Below are 16,945 nucleotides of genomic sequence, written 5' to 3'. Positions count from 1 at the left end.
TTGCGAGAGAAATAATACCTGCCACCTGAGGAGGGCAAGGTTGGGTAATGAGCATGGTTTCACACGATGCAGGAGAATTTATCTTAGCCAAGGAAAAGCTTTCTGGAAGAAAAAGACTGTGAGAGGTGAATCGAAAAGTGTGAGGGAGACAGCTTGCTGGAGAGGAAGTCAAATAGAATATTTCATAGAACCCAAAGGAAGGAAGAAGAATATTTTTGCCTCGGGATTTCCAAAGAAGAAATGTGAAATGTGTCTGTATGCTGTGGTTATTGGCAAAGTCTGCAGCCGAGCTCTTTCAGGCGTTCATACTTTCCCTAAGATGCCTTGGCAGGTTCGTTGTGTAGAAAGTACTGTGGGAGCGAGCACCCTCAGAAAAATCACAGAGGCAAATCCTTTGGGAAGTCCATGTTCTCTCTTTTCAGACCACAGAGATACGCCCGAATGCATGGCTGAAGCACTAAGGGAATGTCCTGTGCGGGGGTGTAATGGTCTTACGGATAAGCTGAGCCCATATCCACCTGAATGGCTGTCAAGCAGTTCTCTTTCCCAAAGAATCCCTCCCTGGCTCATCCTATCAGCTAGAACCTGAAATTCCTTTAAATATTCATTTCTTTTTGTGGGTGTGATGGCATCTCTGGATGAGGGTCAACAAAACAGCGATTTATCACCCAGGAGTGACTCATCATAGGTTCCATGATCAGAAAATAGAATATCCCGAGACTGGGATAAAGATACTTAATGAGGTTGCCTGACCTTGGCCGACTCTTTGGGGTGTTACCTGGCTAAGCCTGTTGGGGAACTACCATGGCAGGTAGGTATAGCCAAGACTGTGTTTTAAAGTATATATACTTTTTAAAGTATAAAATGGATTTTTTTAAAGGATTTTATTTATTTATTCATGAGAGACACAGAGAGAGAGAGAGAGGCAGAGACACAGGCAGAGGGAGCAGCAGGCTCCCTGCGAGGAGCCCGACTGGGGATTCCCTCCCAGGACCCCGGGATCACGCCCTGAGCCAAAGGCAGACACTCAACCACTGAGCAACCCAGGTGCCCTTGTCTTGGGTTTAAACTACTAGACAGAAATATGGATCATCTTGGGCTTTTCAAGACCACAGACACTTTCTCTGCGTGTATTACTTCTAGTTTTTTCTGCTGTGCACATTCAGCCCAACAATTATGCTTCCGCTATGAAAGCCTAGTGAATTCACTATACAGAGTAGAATCCCAAAAGTTCAAAATCACAGAAAATATGCATCTATTCATCAATGGAGGGACATAACTTTCCTTTTAGACTTGTATTAGCTGTGTATGATCTTTGAAAACATTTTTTCTTCTTTCTTCCTTTCTTCCTTCCTTCCTTTCTTTAACTTCTAAATCTTATTATATTATTTAACAGTTTACTTCCTGTATCTCAATAACATAGGTGTTAATTTTTTTCTACACTGTAAGTCCTCCACCAGTGTAGGAAATAATCATTCCTATCCCTAACATACCTTTATTCCCTGCTATATTATGGGTAAAAGGATGCGGGTGGCGGTGGTAAGGGAACCATGAAAGTATTATCCTTATCATTAACCACCCCCCTCAAAATAACGGGGAGTTATTTATTGAACAAATATTTATTGACCGTGTACTATGGCAGGGACTTGGCTCTTGACACTGAAAACACTGCTGAGAGCTAACCAAAGTCCCTGGGTGCTAACATCCCAATCCACTCAGAACTAGTTTTCTCGGGGTTGAAGTTCACAGGTTTGTTCAAATGTGAAAAAAACAACAGTTTCTTCAACCTAGTGCAGTTGAATCTTAGTTACATTTTCCAGTGCTGAGATTAAAACAATAAAACGAGCTCCCGTCATCAGCATCAACTGAGTTACTAAGTTACTAGACATGGTGCTCTGGACAGGAGACTCATTTTTTAACACAAAGAGGGATGAGAACAGGATTTGTAGTGACTCTTCACAGCCTCTTAGTGGAGAACAACTCATGATGCCCTGTTTCCAAAGCCCAGAGTGGAGAGGATGGTGCCAACGTTCTGGTTCCCGGAATGCTGTCAATGGGAGAAAAGGAGACATAGGTCACGTTGCTTCTTTTAAAATCCTCACCTCTTTTTGCTGAATTTATCCTGAGAAAGTAAAACTGGGGGAAAGAACAAATCGCTCTAAGGGTCTCTCATCTGCCCCCCATTCCCTCTCACAGCTTTCAAGAGGAAAAGGTGTCCTTGATGTTTTTATGCCATCAATATTCTCCATCATTGGCTTTTAGGTTTGAGCTTCCCCGGAAACAGACCCTGAGAAAAGTCATCGAGCTCAAGTGGCTAATTGGGGCGGTGCTCTCAGGACCCATGATCAAGGGAGTGAGGTATTGAGCTAGGAAAGGAGAAGCCTGCCAGCCCCCACACTCACCCAGGCTGCCTGGTTACCTCCAGGTTACCTTCTAGTTACCTCCTGGTTACTTCCCACCTGGCGACCTCCCGCTCTGACCCCGGAGGGGTCACACCCACACCCTGTGGAAGATGATCTTCCCTCCCTGGAGGAACAGGCCTGCCCTTCCTCACAAGGGGAGACGGGGTCTGTTTTTCTTCTCCCTCAGACAGGCCTGGCTGGTGACTTGCTTTTACCAATAGAAGGTGACAGAGGTACAGTTGAGCAGGTCCTGAGTCAGAAGGAGACCCAGAAACCTCCACTTCCACACTCGCTAAGGAAGCTGGCTGCCATTCTGGAAACAATCTAGGTTCATCCACTGAATAGTGAGACATGGTGTGAAGAGAAAGAGGCCACTTTGAGGAGGACCCGAGAGCCACACACGTGAAGGGGACCTTCCTGGGCCTCACTGCTCTCAAGAAGGCAACTCAGCAAGTGACCCAGTGTAGACCTGAAGACTGCCCACCTGTGTCCTGCCTGAATTTCTTACCTCCAGATTCATGAGAAATAACCAAAAAATGAATAAATAAATAAAAATTCTTGTTTTACATAGTGGCTATGCATGGCTTTAGGAAGCAGAGCTCTCTGATACCTACACTAACTTCAGTGGGTCACTGGATTCACTCCCAAGGGGTATTAATCTCCTGGCCCTTTGGGCCTGTTTCATGGGTGAGCAAAGCAGGCTTCACTCCTCAGAGAAAGCCCCACACAAAGAAATACAGGTTCTCTGGCCTACAGCTGCCTGCAGGGCCAATGTGTGCTGAGGTGGCAAAGGCACAGAAATGTGGGCGGAGCCCTGCTGGTCTGGGACATCCTGCTGGGACACCTGGATGCTCTCACTTCCAGCCATGGCCGACCTTCTGGCCAACTGGGCCATTTACCTTTCCTCCCAATGCAGAGATCCCCACTGCTTCTGTTGTCAAAACTCATTCCTTCCGATTGGCCAGCTGTGATTTCAGTGTTCCAGGGAAATTCTTCCTTCCCTGGAGATCACAATCTGCCTTCGCCTTACACCTGATCCCTGGAGCTTCTAAGCTGCACATTCCTTTCCCGAGACATTAAACATTTCTCTGTCAATCAGCTTAAGGAAGAATAAAATCCTAACTCAGCAGAAAGTCGTGCATTAGGTCATGTGGAATGTGAGTTTGTGCTTGCGTGTCGGTTGGCAGAGCAAAAAATTCCAAAGAAAAGGACTCTTCTCAAGAAGTTAAAAGTCTAAAAAGAGAATGGCTTCTGATCAAGAAACAGTTACCTCAACATTATCAAGATAAAGTCATTCTACAAATGTGCTGTCCTACTGGATAAAAGTAATGCTCCATCTCAGATAGAATGCCTGTTATTTTCCTTGTTTTTCTATTGGTGGCGATGAGGTCACCCAGAGGACCCGGTCTCTCTCCTCGTTGCCCTGGTAATCAAAAGCATGTAATTAAAAGCTGGCTGGCGACAGCAATGAATGTGATTCTGTGACCCAAGAACACTTTTTTCCTAAGCAAAGCTCATTAGACCACATTAAATTCACAATAGGTTTAAATTCACAACGTGTACACTGGAATGATCCTAAGCGGAAGGCTTTAAGCAGAGAGTTCCTCAAAGGACAGAGGAGGCTTAAGACCTATTTTTTAAAAATGTGAGGAACCCGGGGGGGAGGTTGGGTTTTCTAACACGCAAAGCAGGAAGCCCTGGGAGGGTCCTAATATACGAGGCTGGTGGCTAGGAGGGGAGAGAAAGGAGAGAAATTGACTGGCTCAACAAGGCTTAGATTGGAAATGCCTTATTGCTGGATTACGTTATTGTCAGATGACCAAGCCAAGTCCTAGTTCGTTTAGTGTTTTCTATCACCCAAACAGGAGGTTCAGGTCCCTGGATCAAAGGATGGGAGATGTGCTTTAAAACAAAGCAAAACAAAAGCAAAACAGAAAAATGCTCCAAAATGCCAGGGCTCGTCCATTCACTTCTATCACTGAGACAGTAACCCACATATTTATCTTTTTAAGAACAAAATTATGGAGGGAAAGCAGCTGTGCCAATCCCATATATGTTTTAAGAAGCAGACCCAAACTGTCCAGTTGTGATCAGGCTTTGGAGCATTTTCCTAAACCTTCTCCCAAGAGGCTCTGAGAACAAAAGCCCAAAAGTGGCCTCTGGAGTTCTCCCAGATGCCAGATGTCCACCCAGAAGGCAAAAGAGGAGCCCAGCAAGTGGGCAGAGCAGATCCAGGGCAAGCCTGCGAGCTTGAAACTGGGAGGGCTGCAAGGAGATCTGGAAGGGACCATGCGGATGGCTCATGGAAACCAGCAGACAGGGCCTCAAGCCCTCCGGGGAATGAACCTGCTTGACTTGGGGCAAGTTCTTCAAAAACTCAGCCTTTACGTTTCCAGCTGAATAAAGGGGACCCTAGAGGCATTGACAGAGTGCTTTGCCCGGTGCCCTCGCCATTGCGAGCAGTCCTTGAATGCCAACTCTTAATCGGGTCCCTAGCAGCACCCTGCACAGCTGGTGCGAGGGATCCCCGACATGATGTGCTCTCAGGGGTGCTGGCAAATGGTCCCACATGCAGAGATTTTTCCCACTCGGCCCTCCCTGATGCCTGAAGTCCCTTCTTTGAGAACTTCTCTAGTTTCTCAGAAATTATTCTTTATTAAAAATGCAACTTAGCAGCTCCAGAAGTGGTTTGCTTGCAAGGCTTCCTCACTTCATGAATGTATTATGCTGCAAGACACACCTCATCCTGGACAAAGTGTCCTGGGTTCCTCAGGACACACTCACTTCACTGTTAGGGTGTGTGTGCAAGCACGGTTTTGACAGAGTGGCAACCTCCCAGTATATACTGGGGCCTCACTTGGTATAAGGCAGAGGCTCTTAACCTGTGTTTCCAAGATGGGGCTTTAGGAGCTCTTTGAGTCTCCTGAAATTAGATGCACAGTCGTCTTGGTGAATTGGTATGCTTTGGGGCTGGAAGATCCAGTGTTCATGGATTCTCAAAGGGCTTCATAATTAAAGAACTGTCATAAAGGAGACTGCAATTCAGAGCTAGCCCTCGTAGCCGCCTTCAAGTATGGTGATTCGCCAGGGGCCTGAGGAGACCTCAGAGTGTGTTCCAGTTGGCGGGGGTGGTTGGGTGGACAGCCAGATAACCTCAAGGGCTCTGGGTGCTCTGGTGTGTCAGTGTGACTGAGCAGATGGGTCGAGAGCCAAACCCAACCCTGTTGACTCACAGCTGGCTTCTGGAAGCTGCCCTGGAGTGAGCATGCAGAGCGAGGTTCTAGTAACTTTCTCAGCATGGGGAGGGCTTGGCCTGGGAGGGACAGTGAAGCCTTGGGGCTCCTAGCCCTTCTGCAACCCAGGCCTCGGGGCACTCAGCACTAGGTGGGGGGGTGCACTTGGGGTTCTCTATTGTGTCTTTCAGTCCTAACGTGAAATCATCCTAATGATTCCTCATTATTTCTCCCTCTCTGAGTACTTCTTCCTGCCTGAAGTTTATGTAATTTGGGGATAAAGCTATCAAGTAAAATACAGGATTCCCAGTTAAATGGAATTTCAGAAAAACAATGAATAATTTTTGTGTGTATATGTACATATGTGTATATATATCTTCAATACTTCAGGGGACATACATATTTACTGTTTACTTGGAATTCACATTTAGCTGGGAGTCCTGTTTTTCTGTTTTGGGGGTTTCTTTTTTCTTTCTTTCTTTCTTTTTTTTTTTTTTTTTTTTGCTAAATCTGGTATTATGGGCTGAATCGCGTCTTCTCAAAATTCATATGTTGACATTCTCACCTCCTAATACTTCAGAATGTGACTTTATTGGAAGTAGGGTCATTAGAGAGTAATTCGGTTAAAATAGGATCGTTTGATGGGGCCCCAATCCAATATGGCTGATGTCCTTACAAGAAGAAGAAAGTTGGACACATGGACAGAAGGAGGACCACAGAAGACACAGGGAGAAGATGGGCCTCCACAAGGCCTCAGAAGAAGCCTTAATCTTGGACTTCCAGCCTCTGGAACTGTAAGCAAATAAATTTCTCTTGTTTAAGCCACAGAGTCTGTGGTATTTGTTATGGCAGCCCAAGCAGATTAATACATCTGGCAACCGTATTTAGAGAACATTCTAAATAAAACAGCACAAAATTATGAATACAGAATTAAGCCCAAATGTGAATACTTATTAGAATAAGAAAAGAGATCACAGCAAATTACCAGAGATGTGAAGATTGGAGTCCCTTTTCTCAGAGACCCCCTTTGAGGCAACTGGAACACCAGTGGTTTCTAGAACTCACCGAGACCCCCCACATGAGAGGCTCTCAAGCCTAAGCTTTATTAGTACCCCAGTCAATTTAAATCTGCCGGGATGTTTATCCCGACCTTTTCTAAAGCTCTCTGTTTATTTCCCTGGTTTCATTTGGCTTTCATGGCAATGCTCAAATTACACAACTGGGTATTTTTGGAACTCTGTCTCTCCTTCTTTTATTGTTTAGTTTCTTATCTTTTTTCTGGGGGTAAGATTTTTTAGCTCTTTGATTTCATGTAAAAATGGATCCTAATAATGTTTATAACACAGCATAAGTTTTTCGTATTAGAACTATTTTTAACACATCATATTGTTATTTTAATTATATGGGTAGCTTTGGTAATTTTATTTTCTCCATTTTGTGAAGTCTGGAAAGAGAAACAAGGAATAATATAATTTTCTTTTGCATAAGGGACTCTTATAGAAACATTTAATTTCAGCTGTAGCTGACAGATTTATAAAGATAGGAGTGTATATAAATACATATGTGCATGTATATATTTCATATCTTTCTGAATGCTACACAGAATTATCCCAAAGTGCAACTAATTATACCAACTTGATTGCCCAGTAGGAAATCAGTTAAATTAGACAAAATTGTTCTGTCATAACCATGTATAAAAATTCTTTGTGGATAAAATGTACATATATTGAAAATGTCTTATAGGAAGGGTCCATAGAAGACATTTCTTTTTCATTTTGAATTTTAAAACACTAAGTCCAATCTTTTTAATTGAAAGAAGGCGTTTTTGAGCATTGTATAGATTTCACATTAGTATGGCAGGTAATGATTTTGAGCTTGAAAACTTTAAATCTCTCCCTAACAGGGCTAAAAACTGGCTTAAATGCAACATGATTGAAAATGAAAAGTATAGGTGTGCCTAGGTGGCTCATTCGGTAGAGCATCTGGCTCTTGGTTTCAGTCCAGGTCATCATCTCAGGGTCATGGGATCAAGCCCCAGGTGGGGCTCCATGCTTAGTGGGGAGTGTGCTCAGGATTCTCTCCCTCTGTCCCTGGCCCCCACCGCCATGCACATTCTCTCTCAAATAGATAAATAGATAGATGATAGATAGAAGATAGATGATAGATAGATAGATAGATAGATAGATGATAGATAGAAGCATAAAATAGAATCTTTAAAAGGAAAAGAAAAAGTATAATGAATGTAAAAGAAAATAAATAAAAGTAATTTAAGATGGATGATACATGCAGTGGAGGAGGAAGAGGAATGCAGAACAAGATAAGCAGAGTGAAACGTGGATGGAATGTCAAGAAATGAAATCTACTTAGCAAGTTTTGAAAAATGGTCACAAGTAAGTTGTGTGACGTATTAATAGATGTACAATGGTGACTGAGTCAAGTAGTTCACCACTCTGGCTATGCCAGTCTTGGAATCGAATTCACACAGCCATTTTTCCCCTCCAACATATTAGAGATATTACATTGGTGAGTGTGTGTATGTCTGTGCAGGCGTGCATATGCATGTAGTGATGGTGGTGGTGTGATCAGAGTGTGCATTCACAAGTGTGTAACTGGGCAGTAAAATGGGTAGGGCCGGTGGTGATTACCCCATAAGTGTCATAACTACTTCAGGATATTCATCTTGCTTTTTCCTTGTATAAATTATAATTATAGTTAAGAATCATGAAGCCAAAATAAGTCAGAGAAAGATAATGATCATATAATCTCGCTCCTATGTGGAATTTAGGAAACAAAACAAGGAGCATAGGAGAAAGGAGGGAAAATTAAACAAGACGAAATCAGAGAGGGAGAGAAACTATAATTATGAGACTCTTAACCATAGGAAGCAAACTGAGGGCAGCTTGAGGGGGTGGAGGGAGGATGGGGTAACTGGGTGACAGGCATGAGGGATGGCACATGATGGAATGAGCCCTGGGTGTTGTATGCAGCTGATGAATTCCTGCACTCTACCTCTGGAACTAATGATGCAGTATATGCTAATTAATTGAATTTAAATAATAATAAAAAAGAATTCCTAAGGGTTTCTCTTACTGAAATAGTTCACAAGGAATAGAATTATATTACTGTTCAATCCTTAATTCTACCTTTCTTTTTGAAAAGGCAGTTCATTGAATGGCCAGTAGCTATGGATATTATTATTTTTATTTTTGCTTTAAAGCAGATAATTTCTTGTGCAAGTAATTATGCGGGTATCTTCCACGTGGGTACATTTAATGCTTGTGATTTTTTTTTTTCTCCTTGGAATTGGATATGTGATTGCTAATCAAATGTTATCCATGGATACAAATTCAGGTAAGGGACGTAGACAACAAATAGCGTCTTCAGAGAAGGTCTTTTTCCTTCTTGTCTGACCTGATTTTCTACAGCCCAGTCACTAAAATACCCCCCTCTTCTTTTAAGGAATCATATCCTCTTACTTGCTATGCTGCTAATGTGTTCGTTCTTTCTCTGATTGTAGCTACCCCAAGTTTGCTTGGTTACTATTCGGTAGCCACTTGTGTTTTGAGGCCACCGCATTTTCAAAATTCTCCTTAATTATAGTTATTCAACTTGCTATAGAAGAGATTCCTGGATATCCTATTGTTCTCCGACTTTGCACGATATATCCCAGCTTAAATGAGTTGCAGTAAATGGTACTTCACACAAAGGCTTATACGTATATTTAGCTGAAGGCAGGGATTAGAAAATACATTTTCCCATCTTTGGGAAATATGGGAAAGCCTCTCTGAAAAGGAACTCTTTGCACACTCAAAGATCTGTGGTTTCAATAACTGGTCACAAAATGGATGTGCTATATAGCACGTGAACATGAAAATGAATGTTGCGTTTAGCAGTAAGAGAAAGTGTGCTGCATCACACTAGGATAGCGTGTCCTTTCTGATGGGCCTCCCTTCCCTGAGGGCAGGAGTGACATCTGATGCACCTTTGTCCCTCACGTCTGATGCACCATGTGGCACACATGAGGGCAGGAGTGACATCTGATGCACCTTTGTCCCTCACGTCTGATGCACCATGTGGCACACAGAGTGGGTGCTCAAAAAAACTGAACTGAGCTAAGTAACGATCAATAACCCACACTGACTACAAATTGTTAAATAAAAAAATACATTGTGCTATGCCACTGCCAAAATCTTTATCCAAGCATGAAGAAGTCTCCAGCTGGATCCTGACTCTGTCCTCATCTTCCCTTGTCATTTTGACTCACCATCAGCTCCTGGGATTCCCTGTTTTCTCCTCTCTCTTTGGTCCACCCTCTACACTCTTCTGTCTTGAAATAGTCATTTCCTTGATTCTGGGCTGATAAAATAATTGCAGAGATTTTTCAGGCAATTAAGTCAATGGGTACACTCTAAGTATTGTGCAGGGTTTTCTACAGCCCCACATATTGCTATTTTTAATTTGCAACACTACAAGTCCATGACACGCTGGAATTTAAGGAGGCTCATTAGCCTACAATGTTTACTCTGCAAAATGGTTGTTGTCATTGAAGAAAATAACCTCCCCCACTTCACAAAGATCACTGCCTCGTTTCGCATTGCTTCGGGATATGACATCAGAAACTCACCCCCACTTTCAGGGCAGGAACAGAATGGAGGGCTTCAGTCCTTTCCAGACATCTATGCATGGGTGACAGTGGGGTGGGCGTAACTGTGAACAGTGAAATACACAGAGATATAACCTGTATGTCCCACGTTGGAAGGTCTTGCCTGTAGATATGCCGTAATACGGTGTACCACACGTGCACACACACACACACATACTTGTGCATGTGCACACACCGTGTACTCTCACTGCCTTTATATTACCTACAAGGTCAACAGCAGACTTCCTTTACCATTTTAATCTTTAGTAGTGCATACTCCATAAGGGATGGTCATCCACTGCTGACGTTTACTTGACAAGCTAAATCCAGCTGCTGTTCCATGACACACCCTCCCCAAAGATGAATCGAAACTTCCCGTTTCCAGGAGTGAACTGTGTCCCCAGGTCATGAATACATGACACGTGTCATACATTCTACTACCACTTGTACCAATTCCTAGATTCTTTTTTTTTTTTAATTTCCAGAAGGTGCAATCTTTTCGAGATAAAATGTTGCCTGGCACATGATGTGATGAGCACTGGGTGTTATACATAACTGGTAAATCACTGAACACCACATCTGACACTAAGTATGTACTTTATGTTGGCTAATTGAATTTAAATTTTTTAAAAAGGCAAAAAAAAAAAAGAGAGAGAGAGAGAGATAAAATGTTTCCTGGCAAGAATAAACATGGTACTGAGTTAAACTTAGGAAGATTATTTAACACACATTTGCAAAAGACTTCATGCGCAGCTTTGACATTTTCTTCTTGAACATTCATAAAAGCGGTATTAAAAACCACTATTGGTAAGCTTTGTTCACAAAGAAAATTATTCCAATATATCTCTACATAAAATTATGTCCATATGAGAATCAAGAAACAAGATGGGAGAGGATGGTTCTCAAAGTGTGTGCCAAGGATCCCCACAACGTTGCAGGGGACCCACAAGATCAAAACTGTTTTGATAATAGTACCAAGATGTTGGCTTTTGTGAGTTTCATTGTCCCTCGTGTGGATGGGAATATCCTCCAGAGGCTACATGACCTGTGATATTGCTTCTTACTCATTGGACTGAGCACAGAAGCAGATATGAGGCTCCAATGTCTCGACTTTTAAGCCAAACATTAAAGAGATTTGTAAAAATGTAAAACAGTGATACATTCTCCCTCTATATTTTTGTTTTGGACAATACAATTACTTTTCATACAAATAACTTACACTGATGTAATGGTTTCTTACCATTATTTTAAATGAATCAATAAGTAAATATTAAAAATATTTCCTAGTTTTAATTTCAGATATAATTAAATATTGATAAATACAACTCACAATTTAAAAAAGCTCTTTGGGGGGCAGCCCGGGTGGCTCAGTGGTTTAGCGTCTGCCTTCAGCCCAGGACGTGATCCTGGAGACCTGGGGTCGAGTCTCATGTTGGGCTCCCTGCATGGAGCCTGCTTCTCCCTCTGCCTGTGTGTCTGCCTCTCTCTCTGTGTCTCTCATGAATAAATAAATAAAATCTTTAAAAAAAAAAAAAAAAAAGCTCTTTGGGGTCATCGACCATTTTTAAGAGCATAGATTTTCCTGAGACCAAAAGGTTTGAGAAGGGCTGAACTATGCAAATAGAGGGGACGGTACATCCCTGGTAGCTTGAGCTTGTAAATATTCTCCTCTAGAAATCATTGCTTAAAACGATGTTTCAAAAGAAGAAATGGGTAGGAAATATCAGAAAGGGAGACAGAACATGAAGACTCCTAACTCTGGGAAACGAACTAGGGGTGGTGGAAGGGGAGGAGGGTGGGGGGTGGGGGTGAATGGGTGACAGGCACTGAGGGGGGCACTTGACGGGATGAGCACTGGGTGTTATTCTGTATGTTAGCAAATTGAACACCAATAAAAAATAAATTTATTATTAAAAAAAAAGACGAGTTTTGTGACTCAGAGGGGGATTTTCTGAGTAGAAGCCTCTCCATTGGCTATCAGTAGGCTGCACCTGGACTGGCTTCACCCCACCTTATCTCTAACATCCTCTATAGCTCCCTTTAGGCAAACAAAGTAACAGTGGGGTGAGGGGGCTGCTGGGCCCCACAACCTATTATTCTTGGAAAAGGCTTATGCTGGGTCCTGGACTTCCTTGAAACTTTAGCAGTTTAAACAAATGCCTCTAACAGGTTTCTTCCTTCTCTGCCTGTCTATCTAAAACACATCCTGTTTGAACTCTCTTGGGAGTAGAAGCAGCCATCCCAAATTCCTATCTGTTATGATTGCTTAAGAATTACCTGGATCACGTTTTAAATACAAAGCTTCCAGGCCCCAGTCTAGATCTAAGGAATCGATAGCACAGGACTGAGGGGAGCCTGTTTGTTCTCTTTGACAAGCTCGTCCCATAATCCTTAATACAGTCTCCAGGAGGCCACTGTGACAGTGCAGGTGGGCCAGAAAAGAAAAGAAGGCCTGGAGTGCATCGCCTCCATACCAGAGCACCAAGCAGCCAGCATGTGCTAGGGCAGCACCCAACACTTACCAGTGAAGTCAGACCTGGAAGGGGCATCCAAGCATACAGGAGCCCCGACAAGGAGAGGTGAGCCAGGTGCCATGGAGCCTTGTGGAGGGATGGGGGGGGATAGCATTTGGGTTTAAAATGGTGACTGATGGAGAAGGAGAGAAAGAAAGGGGAACAAAGTGGGTAAGTATCAGGGCAAAATGAAGAAAGTTCCATAAGTGAGGGCCCTAGTGTTGAACTATCATTTCTCTGCCACGGTTTTGTTTAGAGCCAGCCAGCCCTAAGCCTCGGTGTGGTCAAGACTCAAAGCAGACTTGACAGGCACTCAACAGGCCAGCTCTGATGAAGGCCCTCAGAAAACAGAAACGCAAAGAATGTCAAAACCCAGAAAGAGGGATCACATAAATGAGACCTAGAAAGTTCAAGTAAATAAGTACTAAAATGGACACAGGGAAAAATCAGATCTAAAGGTTTTTCAGGGGTGCCCAGGTGGTTCAGTCGGTTGAGTATCTGCTTTCGGCTCAGATCATGATCCCAGGGTCCTGGGATCCATCCCTGAGTCAGGCTCCCTGCTCAGCGGGGAGTCTGCTTCTCCCTCTCCCTCTGCCCCTCTCTCCCCTGCTCATTTGTAAATAAATAAACAAATAAAAATAAAAATGAATGAAGGCTTTTCACCCACACAGCGTGTTTGGAGAAGGAAATCTTGTGTCTGCGTGTTTGTTCAGCTGAGGGGTGCAGGAAGCAGAAGGCAGAGGAGGAACACTCTAGGCCTGGATTGTTTACCATCCCCCATTGCAGGGCACATTATAAAAAACCCACCCAGATACAAGTCAAGTGTTTATAGCCTTTATTAATCTTCTCTTGGCTGTTAGTGCCTCAGATTAAAGTCAGTGAGGCTTTGATTCGAAATAGTTTATGGTACACCCAGGGGTGAAATCTCCTATCTCTTCACTTGTCCTCATTTGTAAGGTTCTTTCAAAGAGGGGTTTGACTTGGTATCTCTTTCCTTGGATGCTTCTATATCTAAATGTACTGTGAACATTTAGGCCATTCACCTATTGACCGTTTTTAACATAAACTATTATATTTCAGCGGACTAATGAATTTGGGAGAGATGGGGAACAGGGTAAAATCTGATCTATTGGGACAATTTTGGGTGACCTGAATACTTTCAACTTTCACCTACTTTTATTGCACAAGATGAGACCTCTCTAGCAAGTCTTACTCGTGTTTTGCAACACATTTACAAGTTGAAATGTGTGTGGCCCAAAGCACTTTCTGTACCACAGGCAGCTTTGATAACAAGCAGAGGTAGGAGGAATTCACTTTAGCCAAATCTGCGGAGTGCCTTTGCGAAGCTCTTCACTTTCTTTGCCTTAACCGTCCTCATTCTCAAGATAAAATGGGAAAAGAAAGGAAAGAAAAAGCTGTTTACCTTGTACAGGTCTTTCAGAAGATGGACTGCAGGATTACAGAATGCTTCATGAACTGTACAATCCCTCGTGTGTTGGCTTGCTGCTGAAAAGGAACTCCTTTGCTCATTTTTGGAAAATATAAGATGCTTATGACTACATCAGACCATTTAATAACCTTTCCTGTGCTTTCAGCAGTAGATACTCTGAAAGCCTTCTGCGGCATCTCCATAAAAACTTTTTTTTCTTTCCAAACCAATTCTTCGCATGTTTCACGTATTTGTAAGACATCACTAGTTGTGTGAAAGTGTGCAACTCTAGAGATCCTGTTGCTCTGAACTGCCAAGACTTCACTTTGGGATCGATTTTTTTTTTTATGCCCTTTTATACTTTTTTCTCTCCCATTTCAAAAGATCTTTCCCGCTATGGTGGGTCCTTGTGAGATGGCGGATGAAGGAAAGTGTTTCAATGCCCAATAGAGTAACCCAACTGAACATGACCTGAGAATAAAGTCTTTTGGGTTCTTCAGAGAGCTCTTCAGATTTCATACCACGTGCTCAAGGCAGGTGAGATCAACAGTATAACACGGATTCCAACCTACATCAAATATGGGGAGGCAAGGTGGGACCCTGGAACACCATGAAGTGGTCTATGCACCATAACTGCTGAGCCCCACAGACGCTGGTTCTGTCTCTTGAAATCACTCTCAAATAAGTTGCATTTCCCCCCCAACTTTAAGCATTTAACGTGGTTTTCTCTGAAATTTTATTTTTTAAAATGTTATGTTTTAAAATGTCTTACACTTTACTATTTTTCTAGCCAGGCACTAATTTATACATTTGTTCAACAAAAAATTCATGCAGGATTTTGGACCTTATGCTTGTGCTATTTGTTTGTTTGCATATTTATTTATTTGTATATTGTGAATTCATGATTTGCTGGAGGGAAGAGTCATTTATCTTTGTATCCACCGATCGATTAGATAATAAGTGCTCAATAAACACTGAAACAATGTTCAACAAATCACATCAGTTTCCATAATGGTATTGAGGCAAATTATAATTAAAACATATATCTTGTCAATATGAAACTTGTGAGAGAAATGGAGAATGGCATTAAGATATAGTTAATGGAAATTAGGCCATAAATTAGACTCTGAGCTTCCTGATAGCCAGAGTAAAAGAAAAATTTGCCAATGTACATCAGATATAGGGATTGTGGAAAGGTCCTGGATTTTAATACATTTCAGCTATTAATGAATATTTTATTGCTATTTGATTACATTTCAGGAATTTTCCAATTATATCCACACATTTTTCTTGAAATAATTAATATGGATCTCAGAAAAATTACTTTTCAAATTTTTGCATGCACTGGGTGCTTGTAGGAACATGGAAAACATCAAATAATCTTATGACAAAAATAAAATTCGTTTTTTCCTAAATGAAACTTCCTTAGCGTTTCTCATTTAGAAATGATCAGATCACTTATTTCACTATGTTCAGGATTATAAACTTTACACATAAAATGTGCCTAAAGTAAATTAAAAGCCATCCCCAACCCTCTACCAATGAAACATACCTAAGAACAAGATGAAAATGCCTGGAATAAGCAGGTAGACTCATATCAAGGGTGAACAGAGACATTATATGGGAAGAACTTCCAGCAGGCAGTGAACAGAGCCATTTATGAAGACTCCAAGGATGGAAATATCTAAACATTTCAATGAACTAGGAGCTCTGGTTGCTAATTAAGAACTGACAATCACATTGTCAGAAACAATCCTGTTTCTTTGGCCTCTTGAACACATACAGGGAGTCAGAGATCTGGTCTTCAAGATAATTTACTGTTCCGTGAGCCTAACAGAACCTAACAGACCACCTGACAGGTAGGTGATCACTCACTCAGTGAGGCCTGTTTCTCAAACCTCAAAACGAAGATCATAATACCTACTTTGTGGGATTCTTGTAAGAATCAATGCAAATAGATGTGATTAAGTATGTAGACAAACATTATAAACTTTATATGAGGATCCAATTTGGGTCCAATGGAGTCCAGCTCTGACATCAGCACTTGGGAAGTGGTGGATTTTTCATAGCATTGTATGTGCGATTGGTCAAATTTATGTAAAACTAACATCATCTACTGCTGAAACTCAATTTTTTTTTTTGCTTCACAAATGTGAACAATTTTTAAAAATTTATTGAGTTCAGCGGCTCAATGTTATTACAGAACTTGATTTTAGATTTTAAAAGCTCACTTTCTGTGAGCTCTCTTTCTGTAAGAAGCGTGAATTCACAGTGTTATCTATAGATTTAATACATATTTATCATCACACTGAGTGTGTGTGATAAAGTTCTACTTCTTTTTTTCCAGATTATTATTTTCTTGGCTTTATTTACATTTTGCCTGGATAAGCATATTTATACCGTTTAATACTTCAAGTGATTACACCATGATTTTGAGATTTTATGAGGAAAACTGGAGTACACAATTATGTTTTGAAGTTAACTGATTTGACCATCCTCGATCCAAAGGAGAACAAAAGCACCTGACTCTCGCTAACTTTTGAGATGGCTGTATCAGCTTCTCTAGAAGCAATCAATCAGCAATGATCACATTTCAGATAAACCTCAAGGCTGAAATGTCACCAAGGTGATTGAGAAGAAATAATCAAACTGAGTGGATATAGAAAAACAAACTTTTTAAGGAAAGGCAAAGATCACAGAGAGGTTCACCCATTCCCATGGATGTC

At 41.8% G+C, this 16,945-nt stretch overlaps 1 long non-coding RNA gene across 4 annotated transcripts in view; it reads right to left on the bottom strand.

The window, feature by feature from the left end:
- Positions 1–1,600: 1,600 nt before the first annotated feature.
- LOC140626006 (uncharacterized) overlaps positions 1,601–16,945 on the bottom strand; it is a 79,717-nt gene continuing 64,372 nt past the window's right edge. For 3 of the 4 annotated variants that reach the window (XR_012025241.1, XR_012025239.1, XR_012025242.1), the window contains 2 exons: positions 10,260–10,342; positions 1,601–2,047 (listed from right to left, as the gene is read on the bottom strand). This is a non-coding gene — a long non-coding RNA (uncharacterized lncRNA). The remainder of the gene's footprint in view (positions 2,048–10,259; positions 10,343–16,945) is intronic. The other variant, XR_012025240.1, reaches the window with a different exon arrangement.

The sequence above is a fragment of the Canis lupus genome, chromosome 37, assembly GCF_048164855.1.
Source record: "Canis lupus baileyi chromosome 37, mCanLup2.hap1, whole genome shotgun sequence".
In the NCBI taxonomy this organism is placed as follows: domain Eukaryota; kingdom Metazoa; phylum Chordata; class Mammalia; order Carnivora; family Canidae; genus Canis; species Canis lupus.
The sequence above is the reverse complement of the archived record's forward strand: the minus strand, read 5'-3'. Positions and strand labels throughout refer to the sequence as shown.